Below are 17,708 nucleotides of genomic sequence, written 5' to 3'. Positions count from 1 at the left end.
TACATATACATATATATACATATACATATATATATACATATATATACATATACATATATATACATATACATATATATACATATATATACATATACATATATATACATATACATATATATATACATATACATATATATATACATATACATATATATATACATATACATATATATATACATATACATATATATATACATATACATATATATATACATATACATATATATATACATATACATATATATATACATATATATATAAATATACATATATATACATATACATATATATAAATATACATATATATACATATACATATATATACATATACATATATATACATAGAGGGTGTGTGGACCAGGTGTTTACAGTGAAACATATAAGTGAACAGTATTTAGATAAGGCTAAAGAGGTCTTTGTGGCATTTATGGATTTGGAAAAGGCGTATGACAGGGTGGATAGGGGGGCAATGTGGCAGATGTTGCAAGTGTATGGTGTAGGAGGTAGGTTACTGAAAGCAGTGAAGAGTTTTTACGAGTATAGTGAGGCTCAAGTTAGAGTATGTAGGAAAGAGGGAAATTATTTCCCAGCAAAAGTAGGCCTTAGACAAGGATGTGTGATGTCACCGTGGTTGTTTAATATATTTATAGATGGGGTTGTAAGAGAAGTAAATGCGAGGGTCTTGGCAAGAGGCGTGGAGTTAAAAGATAAAGAATCACACACAAAGTGGGAGTTGTCACAGCTGCTCTTTGCTGATGACACTGTGCTCTTGGGAGATTCTGAAGAGAAGTTGCAGAGATTGGTGGATGAATTTGGTAGGGTGTGCAAAAGAAGAAAATTAAAGGTGAATACAGGAAAGAGTAAGGTTATGAGGATAACAAAAAGATTAGGTGATGAAAGATTGAATATCAGATTGGAGGGAGAGAGTATGGAGGAGGTGAATGTATTCAGATATTTGGGAGTGGACGTGTCAGCGGATGGGTCTATGAAAGATGAGGTGAATCATAAAAATGATGATGGGAAAAGAGCGAGTGGTGCACTTAGGAGTCTGTGGAGACAAAGAACTTTGTCCTTGGAGGCAAAGAGGGGAATGTATGAGAGTATAGTTTCACCAACGCTCTTATATGGGTGTGAAGCATGGGTGATGAATGTTGCAGCGAGGAGAAGGCTGGAGGCAGTGGAGATGTCATGTCTGAGGGCAATGTGTGGTGTGAATATAATGCAGAGAATTCGTAGTTTGGAAGTTAGGAGGAGGTGCGGGATTACCAAAACTGTTGTCCAGAGGGCTGAGGAAGGGTTGAGGTGGTTCGGACATGTAGAGAGAATGGAGCGAAACAGAATGACTTCAAGAGTGTATCAGTCTGTAGTGGAAGGAAGGCGGGGTAGGGGTCGGCCTAGGAAAGGTTGGAGAGAGGGGGTATTCTGGAGTTTATCTGGAGAGAGTTCCGGGGGTCAACGCCCCCGCGGCCCGGTCTGTGACCAGGCCTCCTTAGGTCAGTGTCCCAGGATGCGACCCACACCAGTCGACTAACACCCAGGTACCCATTTTACTGATGGGGAACATAGACAACAGGTGGAAAGAAACACGTCCAATGTTTCTACTCTGGCTGGGAATCGAACCCAGGCCCTCGCCGTGTGAAGCGAGGAACATAAGAACATAAGAACATAAGAAAGGAGGAACACTGCAGGAGGCCTGCTGGCCCATACTAGGCAGGTCCTTTACAATTCATCCCACTAACAAAACATTTGCCCAACCCAATTTTCAATGCCACCCAAGAAATAAGCTCTGATGTGAAAGTCCCACTCAAATCCAACCCCTCCCACTCATGTATTTATCCAACCTAAATTTGAAACTACCCAAAGTCCCAGCCTCAATAACCCAACTAGGTAGACTGTTCCACTCATCAACTACCCTATTTCCAAACCAATACTTTCCTATGTCCTTTCTAAATCTAAACTTATCTAATTTAAATCCATTACTGCGGGTTCTCTCTTGGAGAGACATCCTCAAGACCTTATTAATATCCCCTTTATTAATACCTATCTTCCACTTATACACTTCGATCAGGTCTCCCCTCATTCTTCGTCTAACAAGTGAATGTAACTTAAGAGTCTTCAATCTTTCTTCATAAGGAAGATTTCTAATGCTATGTATTAATTTAGTCATCCTACGCTGAATGTTTTCTAACGAATTTATGTCCATTTTGTAATACGGAGACCAGAACTGAGCTGCATAATCTAGGTGAGGCCTTACTAATGATGTATAAAGCTGCAGTATGACCTCTGGACTTCTGTTGCTTACACTTCTTGATATAAATCCCAGTAATCTATTTGCCTTATTACGTACGCTTAGGCATTGCTGTCTTGGTTTAAGGTTGCTGCTCACCATAACCCCCAAGTCCTTTTCGCAATCTGTATGGCTAAGTTCTACATCATTTAACTTATAAGTACTAGGGTTATGGGCACTCCCAAGCTTCAGAACCTTGCATTTATCTACATTGAACTGCATCTGCCACTTTTCTGACCAAGAATAGAGTTTGTTTAAATCCTCCTGAAGTTCCATAACATCTACGTTTGAATCAATTATCCTACCTATCTTTGTGTCATCGGCGAATTTGCTCATATCACTAGTAATTCCCTCATCAAGATCATTGATATATATTATAAACAACAACGGGCCCAAGACTGATCCCTGTGGAACGCCACTTGTTACAGATCCCCACTCGGATTTAACCCCATTTATGGACACTCTCTGCTTCCTGTCAGTGAGCCATGACTCGATCCACGAGAGCACTTTTCCCCCAATGCCATGAGCTGCCACTTTCTTTAACAGTCTATGGTGCGGAACTCTATCAAAAGCCTTACTAAAATCTAAGTAAATAATATCAAATTCTTTATTGTGGTCAACAGCCTCAAAAGCTTTACTGAAGAAAGTTAATAAATTAGTTAGACAAGACCGGCCTCTTGTGAATCCATGCTGAGTATCATTAATCAAGCTATGCTTATCGAGATGGCTTCTTATAATCTCAGCTATAATTGACTCTAGTAATTTGCCTACAATTGAGGTCAGGCTTATTGGGCGGTAATTTGACGGTAACGACTTGTCCCCTGTTTTAAAAATAGGAGTTACATTAGCCATCTTCCACATATCAGACACTACACCTGTTTGAAGAGATAAATTAAAAATATTAGTTAATGGTTCACAGAGTTCCATTTTGCATTCCTTAAGAACCCTTGAAAAAACCTCATCAGGACCCGGCGACTTATTTTGCTTCAGTCTGTCTATCTGCTTCACAACCATCTCACTAGTGACTGTGATGTTACATAATTTATCTTCTTCTAGCCCACTGTAAAAATTAATTACTGGAATATTGTTAGTGTCTTCCTGTGTAAAAACTGAGAGAAAATAATTATTTAAAATCAAGCACATTTCATTCTCTTTGTCAGTAAGGTGCCCATAGTTATTTTTAAGGGGACCTATCTTATCTCTAACTTTTGTTCTATAGACCTGGAAAAAACTTTTTGGGTTAGTTTTAGAATCCCTAGCAACTTTAATTTCATAGTCCCTTTTAGCTTTTCTTATCCCCTTTTTAATGTTCCTCTTAATGTCAATATACTGATTCATAAGATGACCCTCACCTCTTTTGATACGCCTATAAATTCCTTTCTTATGCCCTAGTAGATATTTGAGCCTATTATTCATCCATTTTGGGTCATTTCTATTTGATCTAATTTCTTTATATGGGATAAACGCTCTTTGAGCAGCATGTATAGTGTTCAGAAAACTGTCATATTGATAGCTCTCTTCGTTACCCCAGTCAACAGATGATAAGTGTTCTCTAAGCCCATCGTAATCTGCTAAGCGAAAATCTGGGACTGTTACTGAGTTATCGCTACTATCGTACTTCCATTCAATGCTAAATGTAATTGATTTGTGGTCGCTAGCACCCAGTTCCTCTGAAATTTCTAAATTATTAACAAGGGATTCATTGTTTGCCATAACTAAGTCAAGCAGGTTATTTCCCCTTGTAGGTTCTGTCACAAACTGCTTCAAAAAACAATCCTGAAATACTTCTAAGAAGTCGTATGATTCTAAATTCCCAGTCAAGAAATTCCAATCAACATGACTAAAGTTAAAGTCTCCTAGAATTACTACATTATCGTGCCTTGTGGCCTTAACAATTTCCTCCCATAGTAGTTTCCCTTGGTCCCTATCTAAGTTTGGGGGACGGTATATCACTCCTAAAATCAGTTTTTCATGCCCCTCTGAAAATTCTATCCAAACAGACTCTGTATGTGTTACTTCAGACTTAATACCCGTTTTTATGCAACAGTTCAAGCGATCTCGGACATACAATGCCACCCCACCCCCCCTCCCAATACTTCTATCTTCTTGGAACAATTTAAAACCCTGAATATGACATTCCGCAGGCATGTCCCGACTTTTTGAATTAAACCACGTCTCAGTTAAGGCAAATACATCAATGTTACCTACACTAGCAACTAATCTCAACTCGTCCATCTTATTCCTAGCACTACGGCAATTAGCATAATAAACATTGAAAGACTCTCCTTTCTCTTTACCCTTCCTGCTCATTTCTATTTTTCTACTAAACCTATTACTGTCCTTATCACCCAAGGTCCCTGGCTTTTCAATATCTATCTCGTTCTTATTATTACTAGTTCCCCTAGAACTCGTAATATTACTACACTGGGACTTCACTGTTTTCCTGCCAAAACCCATACCACTAACTATTCCTAGTTTAAAGTCCTAACTGCTCCCTCCACTGCAGTTGCCAGTGCTCCCACCCCACACCTAGATAAGTGAACCCCATCCCTAGCATACATGTCATTTCTGCCATAGAAGAGGTCCCAGTTGTCGATGAATGTTACCGCATTTTCCTTACAGTATTTGTCCAGCCAGCAATTGACACCAATTGCCCTGGACAACCATTCATTTCCAACTCCCCTCCTTGGCAAAATACCACATATGAGAGGGTTCCCACCCTTACTTCTAATTATTTCTATTGCTGACCTATACCTGCTAATCAGGTCCTCACTCCTACGTCTGCCAACATCGTTGCCTCCAGCACTGAGACAGATAATAGGATTGCTCCCATTACCTCTCATGATGTCATCCAGACGGCTAACAATATCCTCCATCCCAGCCCCAGGAAAGCAAACTCTCTGTCTCCTACTCCTGTCCTTCAAGCAGAACGCCCTATCCATATACCTAACTTGGCTATCCTGGTTGTTTCTCGAGGAAATCTTTCTTCAATTCTAGAGAGCCAAACAGGGCTTTACAGAGCCAAGCCCCGCCCCACTGCGCAAAACCCAAATCAATCAGGAGTTTTGCACAGGCCCCCTCCGCCGGGCCCCAAAGCGTCCCAAAGGGCCCCGGGTTTTATAAAGTGAATGGAGACAAATGGTTTTTTTACTTGACTTGCTGTTGGAGGAGCAAAATAACATTTATGAAGGGGTTCAGGAAAAAGCAGGGGGAAATTGATTCCCCCCGGGGATGGGAAAAACAGTGCCTGCCCCTCTGAAGGAGGGGTGGAAGTTTCAGTTTAAAAAATGAGTGTAAAAACACCCCTTTTGGCAAAAAAGGTGGGGAAAGATTGAAATTTTTTTTTTTTCGGCCCCTTTCCTTGGGGGGAATCACAGGGGATAATAAAACATATAAACAAAATATATATACAATACATATATATACATATATATACATATATAACATTAATACAATTATATACAAAATAAAAAGGGAAATTTTTCCCTGGGGGGGGCCCCCTTCCCGGGTTTAGGGGCCCTTTCCCCTGGGGGGGTCCCCCTTTCCCGGTTTTGGGCCCTTTCCCCTGGGAGGGCCCCTTTCCCTTTTGGCCTTAACGGGGGGGTGTATCCGGTCCGGGGGGAGCAGCTGGGGTCACCTTCCCCCCTGGTGTTACCTTGGGTTTTGGGCCATGACCTCGCCCCCGAGACTACCTCACCCCCCGGCCCCCCAACCCCCCAAACCCCCCCCCCCCACCCCGCGGGGCCCCCCCGCGGGCTCCCCCGGCCGCCCCGGGGCCCCCGGGGCCCCGCCCAGCCCTTTCCGCGACCCCGCCCCCCTTCCTCGCCTTTTCCCCGCGTCCGGGTTTGCCCCCCCGCCTCGAATTTTTTTCCCATTTTTTTTAATTTTTTTTTTAATTTCATTTTCTTGTGTTTTATCTCCCCCAGGGTCAAAATTTTTGGGGTTTCCCCCCCACTTTCACCCCCCCAAACCCCCAAAAATTTTCGATATCAAAATCTCCCCCTTCCCCCGGGTCCCCCCCTCCCCCCTTTCACCCCCCCCCAACCCCAAATTTTTCCCGAAATAAAGATCCATCTCCCGGATCAATTTTTTTGGGTCCCCTTGGGTTTTGAAATTCTCCATCCCTTTGGGTCAAGGTTTTTTTTTTTTTTTGGGTTGTCCTCCCTTTCCCCCCCAACCCCAAAAATTTTTAATAAAACAAGTTTGGGTTCCCCATGGGGGGTTTTGAAATTTTTTGACTTCCCCCCGGGATCAAGTTTTTTCGAAATCAAAGTCTCCATCCCTTGGGTCAAATTTTTGGGTTACCCCCCTCACTTTCACTCCCACCCCCAAACCTTTGGGGAAAACAAAAATTCCATCTCCTTTTGGGTCAAATTTTGGGTTACCCCCCTCACTTTCACTCCCACCCCAAAATTTCCGATAAACCCCAAAACTTTCCCTCTCCTTGGGTCAAGGTTTTTGGGTTCCCCCCTGGGGGTAAGCATTCAAATGAACCCCCCTATGGGGCATGGTGCTCCTCCCACCGGTCCAAACGGGACGCATTTCCCAAATGTGTTTTTCTGGCGGTCAGTGACGTCACGCGATGACCCCCACACACACAGGCTGGAAACAAGGGACCCTTTTTGTTATTCAAGTTAATAAGGGGGAAAAGTACCACATCATAGGGGAAAAAATTTTCCTCTTAAACCCTTAAAGGGTTAAAACCCAAAAAATTTCAAAATTTTTTTTTCTTTAATACCCACAACAATCCAACAACCCCTTTTCAACACAAATCAGACATTTTTCCGTTTTTAAATATTTTATCCAAAATTTACCCCCACGAGAACCTCCTCCCACCTCCCGGGAACCCCCACATAACCAACACCTCACAATTTTCACTCAAACCCCCTTTTTTTTCGTTTTAACCCCCTTTTTGTTCAAAAGAAAAGGGAAAGGAAACAAGGGAAAATCACCACAACACTTATAACCACTTTTTGATAAATTCACTAGTCACAAATTTTTCATAATTTCGGTTTACGCACACACACCTCACCAAAAACCAAAACACTCTTTAAATCATTTGAATACTACAAAAATACCTTTATACATTTCCCCAAAAAACACTGAAATACTCCAAAAAAATCCCCTTTTAACACCCCCAAAATCACCTCTGAATACTCCCAGAACACCTTCATGTACTCTTGCACATCATTTGAACACCTTTTAAAAAACCTTTTAACACCTTCAAAAAACTCTCATAATCATTTGTACACCCAAAAACACCTTTGAATACTCCCCAAAAAATTAAACCTTCAAAACACCTTTTAACATTTCCCAAACAAAAAAATGAAACACTTCCAAAAACACAATTTGAGTACCCCAAACAAACCCCCGATTAGTCTAAAAAACCCCTGAAATTTAAAACAAACACCCTTCAACAATTTTTAAAAACAACTTTAAAACCCCTTTAAAACACATTTGGGAAAACATTCAAAACACTTCCAAAACATTTGAACACCCAAAACACCTTTGGAAAAACCTCAAAAAACCTTTGGAAAATTTTTAACAAATTTCCAAAAAACACTGAAACCTTTAAAAAACCATTTAGTACTCCCCAAAAAACCCTGAATCTAAAACACCAATGAATACCTAAAACTTCCCAAAAACACCATGAAACACTTCCAAAAAAAAACAATTTTGGGACTCCCAATTACACCACTGAATACTCCAAAAAAACCGCTGAATTCAATCAAAACACCCCAACACCTTCAAACACCCTTTTAACACCTTCAAAAAACCCTTTAACCCCCTTAAAACACCTTTTAACATTTCCAAAACTTTTTAGTACTCCAAAAATTTCCACTGAATTTCTACTAAAACCCCCGCTGAATTCAATCAAAACACCCCCTTTAACCCCCTTAAACAATTTTTTAAAACCTTTTAAAAAACCTTGAACACCCAAAAAAACCTTTAACATTTTTAAACAACACTGGGAAAAACTTTCCAAAAAAAAAAATTTGGGGGACTCCCCCTTTCACCACTGAATACTACTAAAAACCAATTTTAATTTTAAAAAAACTCCCTTTTAAATTCCCAAAAAACCTTTGGAAAAAATTTAAAAAACCCTTTAAAAAAAAAAAATTTGAACACACCCCCAAAAAACCTTTGAATAACCCCCAAAAAACCCTTTTAACACCTTTAAAACACCCCCCATCACCCTTTAAAAAAAAAATTTGAACACACTAAAACACCTTTTTAACATTCCAAAAACACAATTTGATCTCCCTTTCCATAATTTCTACCCTTTAAAAAACCGCTGAATTCAATTTAAACACCCCTTTAAACCTTTAAACACCCCCAATTCCTTTTAAAACATTTTTTAAATATTAAAAAAAACCTTTGAAAATTTAAAAACATTTGAAAAAAATCCCAATTACACCACTGATTAGTACTAAAAAACCGCTGAATTCAATCAAAAAATTCCCTTTAACACCTTCAAACACCCTTAACACACTAAAACACCCCTTTAACACCTTTTAAAAAAACATTTGAATACCTTCAAAAAACATTTGAACACATTCAAAACACCCCTTTAAACATTTGAACACCTCAAAAAACCTTTGAATAACCCCAAACACCTTTGAACACCTTTGGGAAAATTTCCCCAAAAAAACACTGAAACACTTCCAAAAACACCATTTTTAGTTCTCCCAAACCCCCCACTGAATACTAAAACATCCTGAATACACCAAACACCACCAAAATCACCATAAACTAAGATCCCAAAACCCAAACCCAACCCCAACACCCAAATTTTTTTTTGTTTTTATCTAATTTCTTTAGAAAGTCACAACACCCACCCCCATTTTTTTTTTCCCTTTTAAACCCTTTTTGTTCATTAAAGTTAATAGGGGGCACACTACATCAAAAAATCACAAAACAACCCACTTATAACGTCTTTTTGGTACTCCCGGGGTTTAAACAAACACCCAATAACACCCCAAACCCACAACACCCTTTTCCCCCACACACACACACACAGAAAAACACACACACACACACACACACACACACACATCCTTCCCCAGTTTTAACTAACCCAACTTATTTTAACCCCAACCTAATTTTAACCCCTTTCTTCAACATTCCCCCTTTTTGCTTAAATTTTTTAACCCTTTCCTTAAATTATTCCCAAGCCCAATTTTTTAAACCCCTTTTCCCAACTTAACCTTTTTAATTTAATTTCCCAACCCGAAAAATTTCCTTCCTAACCTTTAACGAATAAATCCCTAACTAGTTTTTTTCCCCCCTTTAACCCAACCTCCCCAAACCCCAACCCTTCTTTTTCCCTTTAAACCCCTACCCTAACTTTTTCCCCAAAATCTTAACCTTTTAACCTAACCTGGGGAACCCTTAACCTTCCCAAAATATATTGGAACACTTCAAAAAGTTAAATTTCTCCCGAATTCTTTTAACGACCCCTTTTTTTGGATTTTTTCCAAATTAGTTTTTAAAAATTTATCGTAAAACGAACATTTTTTTGTTTGGGAAAAAAACTAATTGAAATATTTACTCGATTTCCGAATAGAAACACTTTCCTCGCTCCCAGAGACTCATTGCCCGGTCACCTTTCCCCCCCCCAACACCACTGGGTGTGGGGTTTTCACCCGGTGGGAAAAAAAAACACCTGCGTCAACCCCAGGGCAGACGCCATGAAAAGGGGTAACATCCCAAAGGGGAAAAAACATCTCTTTTCCCGACCAACTGTCTATTTCCTTTTAACCCCAACCCAACCCCCCCTAACCTGGGCCCCAACCTTAACCTACCTAAATGGGGTTTCCAAAAAACCCCCATCAATCACCTCTCTCAACTAACCCTTTTCCCCCCTTAAATCCCTCAAACACCTCTTCCCCCCCCAACCTAACCCCTTTCCCCCCCTAACCCCACAAAACCTCGAAAAACACCCCCCAACTAACCTGCCATAAATAAAACCCAACCGGGGCCTAACCCTTTTCCTTTTCCTTCCCGTCCCCTAACCCATCCTAACCTTTCCCAACCTTTAACCCCAAATTATTCCAAGTTTAACCCAACCCCAACTTATCCTAACTTTCCAACCATCCCAACCCAACCCAAACCAAAAAACGAAACCAACCCAACTTTCCCAATTTTCCCAACCTAACCCAACTTTTATCCCCCCCAACCTAACATCCCCCCCTAACCTAACCTAAAATAACCCTAAAATTTTATCCCAAAACTCTTTACTTTTGAACACCTTTAAAAAACTTTTAAAAATCCCTTTGAACCACTAAAACACCTTTGGGTTTCCTTTAAACCCTTTTAACCCTTAAAACCCCCAAGGACCCCCTTTTTTCAATATCTCTCATCCCCTTTAACATCTCACTCAAAAACAACCCCAAGATTACCCGAACCTCATAAAGCATTTGAGTACTCCATAAACACTTTTTAACATTTCAAACAACACTGAAGCATTCCCAAAAAATCATTTTAATTTCCCAAATAAAATTTGGGCGCTCTAATTTATCTACACTTACACATTTATTTTCCCTCTAAAACCCCCCCAAAAAACCCTCCTCATTCTCCCGACTTTTCAACATTTTGCACAAAAAAACTAACTCATACACTTTGACAGGACAACCCTATTTTAACAAATTTTACCAACTTTTGAAAACCCAACCCTAACAACGATCTTCTTCAAAAATGTCTGCCCTCATTTGGGCACCTTAAAAAAAACACCAACACCTCCAATACCCCAAAAAAACACTGAATTCTCCAAAACACCAATGGAAAACCCAATCACCCAAAAACCTTAGAAATGGTTTTAAATCCCTTTTTAACATCCCTTTTTTTTTTTAAAAACCTCAAATCACCTTTTTAACCAAACCCCCCCCATTTGGGGCATGAAAAAAAAAAACACAAAAAACAAACCTAATACGCAAACATAGTACATGTCACCATCAACTGAAACATATCTTGTAAAACACATAATATAAGACAATCACCCTACAAAAACCCCCTGTTCCCCTCAAAAAACACTAATTTTCCAAAAACAATCATTTTTATAAACATTTCACACAAAAAAAAAAAAAAATCAAATTTTACAATATTTTAAGGGATCATTTCCCACCCCCCAACACGACGTCTCAATTACAGGACCGACGGAAACTCACCTCCAGTGACTCCCCCCCATTGTGTTCCGGTGGTTGGAATACACCAACCCCCCGTTTCAACCTGTTGTACCCCACATTATCTGAACACTATATCCGAAGATTACCGGTTTTATATCCCCAAAACCAAGATAAGAAAAAAACACATTTTTTTTAATTTTTCACTTAAAATTTACATCCCAATTCCATATCATGTTTCCTCATCCCATTAAAATAAACACCAAGATCACCAAAAAAACTGGGTTCATCTCAAAAACTATGATCCTGAAAAACCCTTTTTTTTTAAAAATTCCACAAAAAAAAAATTTGCCTCCCAACACTTCCAAACATCTATAACATAACATTTAGCACTATAAATATCATATCACAAAAAAAAAAAACAACAACACCCCTATTTTTACATTTTTAATTGCAAATTTAAGACATAGGGCATAAAACCTCTAAGGCTTCACCCCAACTAAGACATACATCCCCAAAACTTTTCCTTATTCTTCCAAATCTCCTAGAGCTGTTTTCCCCGACGGATATGACGTAAAAGGGGGAACCATCCCACTCCAACACCCCAAAAACAAATTCCCGGCCCCCCTGTGGTGGATCCTTTTTAAAAAAATCAAATATACGGGAAAGGTAAGGGAAAAGGGAACAAGGGTGATTATATCTAATTGGAAGGGGAATTCTTAAGGTTTTAAAAGTTTTATGTCTTAAATTTCCCAAATTTAAAAAAAAAAAAATATTTGGGGGTCGTGTATTATTTTTTTTTTAAAGGGTTTTATAATTCTTTATGTTTTAAAAAGTGTTTAAATTTTTAAAATTTTTTAAAGTTTATTTTTTTTGCAAAAGTTTAAAAAAAGTTTTCGTGATCATAAAATTTTAATGCATGATCTTGGGGTTTTTTGGGGATCTTTTGATTGAAAGTTAGAAAGACGGAAACATGATATGGGAAGGGGATTTATTTTTTGAATAATTTTAAAAATTTTGTTTTCTGTGATTTTTTTGTATCTTAAAACCTTAAATTTTTTAAGGGTTTTAAAAAAGGGGACAACAGGTTTCAAGGGGAGGGGAAAAGTTATAAAACCCCCAAGTAACACAAGGGGAAAATGTGACTCCCTGGAAAAGGGGAACCGGCCCAGGGGAACGCGGGGGGGCAAGTGCGCCAAATATTGTCAAATATATTTTTTTTTGGTGTGTAAATGAAAAAATGATTTTTTTTATTATTAATTTTTAATAAAATTGGGGAATTTTGTTGGGGACTTTTATTTTTTTCAAATTGATTAATTTACATGTACCAAGGTTTCTATTGGTTTGTTTCATGCTTTTTTTTTAAAAGGGGAAAAAGGGGGTTCCCTTTGGTTTTAATTTAAACCAAAAAAGTTAAATTTTGAAAATTGTTTCTTTAAACTGATTGGAAAAAAATTAGTTAATTTTTAATATAATGTTTTTTAAAAAAATTTGAGGTTTTTGGGGTTTTTTAAGGGGTTTAAAAATTGAGCATTTTTTAAAAAAATCGGGTGTTAAAAAAGAAGGTCGTGGTGTTAGATATGGGAATGTCTCAAGGGATAAGTGGCAATTTTTTTTTGCTAATTTGAAAAAATGAGGGAGGGGGGGGAATGTAATTTAAAGAAATGTGTAAGGGGTAGTTAAATGAGCACAAACCTTTTTTGGGGGAATCAAAAATGATATTTTAAAAATGCTTTAGGGGGTTTTTAAATGTTCAAAAATGTTTATGTGATACCAAATCTTTTAAAGTTTCAAAAATAACTTTTTCCCCGGGGAAAATTTAAACGTGGATGGGGAATTTAGAAAATTAAATGATGTAAGGGGTTTTGAAGGTTTCCAAAATAAAGTAGTAAATTTTGGGAAATTTTTAAAAATTGGGGCCCAAAAAAAGTTTTGGGGAAAAAGGGAAGGGTTTGGTTAGGATTTAATTTTGGGGAAAAAGGGTTGGGGTTTAGAAAGGGTGTTTTGGGGTTTGGTTGGGTATTTTACTTTTGGGTTTTTTTAGATGGAAAAGGTTGGGGAAAAATTAGGGTTTGGGGTTGGAAAAGGGTTAGGAAAAGGATTAAAACAGGTTAAAATGGGTTAAAGGTTGGTTGGGAACGAGGTTGAAAAGGTTGGGTTAGGTTGGTTAGGAGATTCGAGGGGTTTGATTTAAAAAAAGGGGAGGGTAGGTTAAATTAATTAAGGGATAGAGGTGTTTGATGGAGAAATTGAGGGTTTTTGGGTTAGGGTAGGGTGATTGATGGTTTGGGGTTGGGTTTTAAGTTTGGTAAAAAAGTTTGGGAGGAATTGGGTTAGGGTTTGGGTTGTTTGGTTAGGGTAGACAATTTGGGCCGGGAAAAAGATGAATTTTTCTACCTTGGGTGTTACCCCATTTCATGGGGCCGTCTGTCCCGAGTTGGGCCCAGGTGTTATGTTTTCCACCTTGGGTGAACCGCTTCCCCGTGGTGTTGGGGGAAAGGGGGGACCCCAAAAAAGGGCTCTCAGAGGAGGAAAGTGTTTTATTAAATCGAGTAAAATTTCTACCATTGGGGTTTTGTTTACCAACAAAAAAATAATGTTGGTTTTCGATAAAATTTTTTTAAAAATAATTTAAATTTTCCCAAAAAAAGGAATCGTTCAAAGTAATTCTGGAGTACTCTAATTATTTGAAATGTTCCAAATATTTTTTGGTTAGGTTGGGGTAGGTTGCGGGGGGAAGGGAAAGGTTTTAAAAAAGTTTGGGTTTAAATTAAAGGGGGGGAAAAAGGGTTTGGTTAAAAATTAGGTTAAAGGTTAGGTTTGGTTAAGTTTGGTTGGGTTAAAGGCAGGTTGGAGAAAAGGTTGGGTGGTTGGAGCCCCAGGAAAAGGGTTTTGTTGGTAAGGTTAGGTTGGGGGAGGTTCCGGGTTGGGTTGGGTTTAGTTAGGGTTTAATTTGGGTTTGGTTAGGCTGGGGGTTTGGTTGGGGTTTGGATAAAATTAGGTTGGTTTGGGTTTGGTTGGGGTTTGGCCAGGGGGAGTTGGGGTTAGGTTAGGTTAGGTTAAGGGGTTGGGGTTTGGTTGGTTAGGGTAAGTTAGGGTTGGTTAGGGTAGGTTAGGGGGTTTTGTGTGTGTGTGTGTGTGTGTGTGTGTGTGTGTGTGTGTGTGTGTGTGTGTGTCTGTGTGTGTGTGTTTGTGTGGGATGTGGGGGTTGTGGGGTGTGGGTGTTGTGGGATGGGTGTTGTGGGGTTTGGGGGTTGGGTGTTGTGGGGGTTGGGGTTGTTGTCGAACTAAGATACCGAAAAAACTTATAATGGGTTGTTTTTGTTCTTTTTTGATGTAGTGTTCCCAAATTTAAATTTAATGAAATAAAAGGGTTAAAAAGAAAAAAAAATGGAGGGGTGGGTGTTGGGGACTTTCTGATGAAATTAGATAAAAACGGGAAAAAAAATTTTGGGTGTTGTGGGGTTTTTGGGGTGTGGGGGTTGATCTTAGTTTTGGTGATTTTGGTGGTGTTTTTAAATGTATTCCCGTGATGTTTTTGTATTCAGTGGGGTATTTTGGGGGTACTAAATGGGGTTTTTGGAAAATTTTCAATGTTGTTTGGGAAAAATTTTAAAAGGGGTTCAAAAAGGGGTTTTAAGGTTCAAATGTTGTTTTTTTAAGGTGATCAAGGGGTGTTCAAGGGTGTTTTGAAGGTGTTCAAAAAATTTTTGAGGTTATTCAAAAGGGGTTTTTTTGTGTGTTTTAAAGGTTTGAGAGTGTTTGAATGTTTTTTAAATGTGTTTTTAAGGTATTCAAAAAGGGGTTTTTTAAAGGTTTGAAGGGGGTTTGAAATGTTTCAAATGTTTGAAGGTGTTGGGGGGTTTTTTATTGAATTCAGCGGGGTTTTTTGTCCCAAACAGTGGTTCAATTGGGAGTACTCAAATAGTGTTTGGAAATGTTCAAAAGGGGTTTTGAAGGTGTTCAAGAGTGTTTTGGGAAAGGGGTTCAAAAGGGGGTTTGAAAAGGGGTTGGGTGTTTTTTATTTGGGAAATTTATTTGGGGTTTTAGTAGTATTCAGTGGTTAATTGGGGGGGACCAAATTTTGTTTTTTGGGGAAATGTTCAAAGGGTTTTTGGGGTGTTCAAATGTTGTTTTTTTTTAAGGTGATCAAGGGTGTTTTGAAGGTGTTCGGGGTTTTGAGGTTATTCAAAAGGGGTTTTTAGGTGTTCAAATGTTGTTTTTTTTTAAGGTGTTCAAATGCCTTTTTAAAGGTTTTTAAGGTGTTGAAGGGTGTTTTGATTGAATTCAGCGGTTTTTAGTATTCAGTGGGGTAATTGGGAAACTCAAATTGTGTTTTTTTTAAATGTTTCAGTGTTGATTGGGGAAAAGTTCAAAAGGGGTTTTTTAAGGTGTTCAAGGGGAAGTTTTAAGGTGTTCAAGGGTGTTTGAAGGGTTTAAGGGTGTTTGATTGTTCAGCCCCTTTTTAGTAGTATTCAGTGGGTAATTGGGGGTACTCAAATTGTGTTTGGGAAAAGTTCAAAAGGGGTTTTTTAAGGTGTTCCCAAAAGTGTTTTGAAAAGGGGTTCAAGGGTGTTTGAAGGTGTTTAAGGGTGTTTTGATTGGAACCCCCGGGGGTTTAGTAGTATTCAGTGGTGTTTGGGGGGTACCCCAAATGGTGTTTTTTGGGAAGGGGTTTTAGTGTTGTTTGGGAAAAGTTCAAAGGTGCCCAAAAGGGGTTTTGAGGTGTTCAAATGTTTTTTTTGAAGGTGATAAGGGGTTCAAGGGTGTTTTGAAAAGGGGTTCAAAGGTGTTTTTAGGTTATTCAAAGGTGTTTTGAGTGTGTTCAAATGATTATGAGGTTTTAAAGTTTAAATGTGTTTTTAAGGTATTCCCAAAAGGGGTTTTTTAAGGTGTTGAAGGGGTTTTTAGGTGTTCAAGGGTGTTTGAAGGTTTTGAAGGGGTTTTTTGATTGAATTCCCGCGTGTTTTAGTACTAATCAGTGGTGAAGGGGGTAACTCAAAAGGTTTTTGGGAAAAGTTCCAAAAATGTTCAAAGGGTTTTAAAGGGTTTTGAGGTTATTCAAAGGTGTTTTGAAGGTGTTCAAGGGTGTTTATGGGAGTATTCAAAGGTGTTTTTGAAGGTGTCAAATGATTAAAGTGTTTTGAAGGTGTTAAAGGTGTTTTTAAGGGGTTCAAATGATTTCAAGAGTACTTATGAAGGTGTTCTGGGAGTATTCAGAGGTGATTTTGGGGGTTAATGATGTTTTTGGGGTATTTCAGTGTTGTTTGGGGGAAAAGTATAAAAGGGATTTTTGTAGTATTCAAAAGATTTAAGAGGTGTTTTTAAGGTGTTCAAAAGAGGTGTGTGTGCGTATTCTTTGTAATATTAAAAAAATTTTGACGGGGAATTTATCGAAAATTGGGTTTTAAAATTTGTGGTGACTTTCTGAATGTACTGTATCCCCTTTTTAAATTTAATGAACTAAAAAATTTTAAAAAGAGAAAAAATTTGGGGGGTTTTGAGTGAAAATTGTGAGGTGTTGGGTTTTTTGGGGAGGGGTTTGGGGGGGTGGGGGGGGGTTACTTGGGGGAGTGACCTGAGATGAAAAAAATTAAAACGGGGAAAAAAGTCTGAAATTGTTTGTAAAGAAATTGTTGGGTTGTTGTGGGTATTAAGAAACAAAAAAAGTGAAATTATTTGGATTAACCTGGGTTAAGAGGAAAATGTTTTTTTCCCATGATGTGGATATATCCCCCTTTTTAACTTTTAATGAACTAAAAAAGGGGCGTCATGATTCAGCCTGTGTGTGTGGGGGTCATCGCATTGACCGCCGAAAACACATTAAAGAGGAATACTGACGTCCCCTTTTTTTGACCCGGTAAAAAAGAGCACCATGCCCCCCTAGGAGGGTTCATTTGAATGCTTACCCCCCAAGGGGGGAAACAAAAAAACCCTTTATCCCAAGGGGATGGGGGTCTTGGTAATCGAGAAATTTTGGGGGGGAGTGAAAGGAGGGGGGTAACCAAAAATTTGATCCGAGGAGATGGGGACTTTTTATTTAAAATTTTGGGGTGGGAGGAAAGGGAGAGGGGAATCCCAAAAATTTGATCCCGGGATGGAGACTTTATTTTAAAAAATTTATCCGAGGAGATCATAAAATTTCCGAAACCCCCCTGGGGGGAAACCAAAAATTGTAATATTGAGAAATTTTTGGGGGTTTGGGGGGTTTAAGGAGGGACAATCCAAAAAAAAAAACCTTGGGGTCCAAAGGGGATGGAAATTTAAAAAACCCCTAGGGGATCCAAAAAATTTTATCC

General features: G+C 38.7%; 1 protein-coding gene across 1 annotated transcript in view; it reads right to left on the bottom strand.

Annotated features, from left to right (window-relative positions):
- LOC128696585 (protein O-mannosyl-transferase Tmtc3) overlaps positions 1 to 17,708 on the bottom strand; it is a 450,963-nt gene that overhangs the window by 416,107 nt on the left and 17,148 nt on the right. The window lies entirely within an intron of this gene.

The sequence above is a fragment of the Cherax quadricarinatus genome, chromosome 47 (assembly GCF_038502225.1).
Source record: "Cherax quadricarinatus isolate ZL_2023a chromosome 47, ASM3850222v1, whole genome shotgun sequence".
In the NCBI taxonomy this organism is placed as follows: Eukaryota; Metazoa; Arthropoda; class Malacostraca; order Decapoda; family Parastacidae; genus Cherax; species Cherax quadricarinatus.
Note: the sequence above shows the minus strand (reverse complement) of the source record. Positions and strands in the feature narration are given on the sequence as shown.